This window comes from Humulus lupulus, chromosome 2 (genome assembly GCF_963169125.1).
Source record: "Humulus lupulus chromosome 2, drHumLupu1.1, whole genome shotgun sequence".
Taxonomy (NCBI): domain Eukaryota; kingdom Viridiplantae; phylum Streptophyta; class Magnoliopsida; order Rosales; family Cannabaceae; genus Humulus; species Humulus lupulus.
In genome coordinates this window covers 182,634,811-182,636,453 of record NC_084794.1, presented here as the reverse complement: position 1 = coordinate 182,636,453, position 1,643 = coordinate 182,634,811, and the positions used below count along the sequence as shown (strand labels likewise).

Below are 1,643 nucleotides of genomic sequence, written 5' to 3'. Positions count from 1 at the left end.
AATAACATCTAATTCAATCATACTGGCCACCTTCTTGGTTTGTCCCCTTTCAGTTGGCCACTGATAGTTATTCATTTCCATCTCCTCTAGCAATTCACCCGCCTCATTAGCATTCTTTCTCATGAGCGTACCTCCTGCTACAGCATCTATTATGGTACGAGTAGTACCATTCTACCCATTATAAAAATTATGGACTAGCATCCACTTCTCTATACCATGATGTGGGCACTTCCTTAACAACTCTTTACATCTTTCCCATGCATCATACAACGATTCCCCTTCTGCCTAGTAGAAATTATTAATCTCCCATCTCAACTTTGCAACTTTTGCTGGAGCGAAAAACTTTGCTAAGAATTTATGGGCTAACTCCTCCCAAGTTGTGATAGAATTAGCTTGCAGTGAAATTAGCCAACTCTTCGCTTGGTCTCGCAGAGAGAATGAGAATAATCTAATTCTAATCGCATCGTCACTTGCCTCGTTCATGTTAAATGTTGCATATAGCTCCAAGAAATTGGCTATGTGCAAATTAGAATCTTCCGTGGGCAACCACCGAAACTGAACAGTAGACTGCACCATTTGTAATATTGCTGACTTAATCTCAAAATTATTTGCAGCAATAGTGGGGTGTCTGATGCATGAATACACTCCTGTGACAGTAGGAAGTACATAGTCTCTAAGCATCCTTGGTCCTCGTTCCACTGGAACCTCTGCAATATTTGGGATATTATTAACATTAGCAGCATTGTTTGTTGCATTTCCTTGATTCTCAGCCGTGGAAAAATCAAGCTTTTTCTTTATCTTTTTGTTTTGTCTGCACGTTCTTTCAAGTTCAAGATCTATTGGTATGAGCTCATTTTGTCTACTTCGTCACACATACCAATAATTCTCGAAATGCAAGACAACCTCGATCTAAATGAGTATTAAAAGAACAAACCAAAGTAGAACAAAAAACAATTAATTTTGATATTGGATATTAGTCCCCGGCAACGACGCAAAAACTTGATCGATAAAATATGATGTGCAAGTATACACAATCGATTCAAGTAATAAAATAGTAAGTAAAGTATCGTTCCCACAAGAACTGTCAACCAATTACCAATAATTGCTTTTAAATTTCTATTTGGCTGTCAAAAATAGAATGATTTCAAAATAAGACTTAAAATTGAAATAAACTTTTCAATAATAAAGATTGATTTAATAATTAAAAACCCAGGGTATTAACTTCATCAACTTTTCATTCTATTAATTTTACTAATAAGTTCTAAATCTGTTCTTCCTATTCTAATAGTAGGTTAACAAAAATTAATTCCTATTCTTTTTCAAGATATAAGATCTCAACCTATATTGTAACGACCCAAAATCGCTAATAAGGCTTAAGGGCCTTGATTAGTGTGCCAGGAGGGCAGGTTGGGATTTATGTGTGATTTTATGAGTTAAATGCATGGTTATGATTTAAAGCATGTTATATGACTAATTGAACATTGAGATGCATGGCTACGTGGTTAGTATGCATGTTAGGTGAAATAATTACGCATGTGGACCCCGTTTGCATGATAGGGGTAAATTGGTAATTTTAGCCCGCTGAGGGCATATATGTGATAATTGTATTCTGTGAATTGTACCACGTGAGTGTGGTGTTATTA

At 35.8% G+C, this 1,643-nt stretch overlaps 1 non-coding gene across 1 annotated transcript; it reads left to right on the top strand.

Annotated features, from left to right (window-relative positions):
* Positions 1-211: 211 nt before the first annotated feature.
* LOC133820266 (small nucleolar RNA R71) lies at positions 212-318 on the top strand. Its single transcript, XR_009886689.1, has one exon. It is a non-coding gene; the product is annotated as a small nucleolar RNA R71 (small nucleolar RNA).
* Positions 319-1,643: the final 1,325 nt, after the last annotated feature.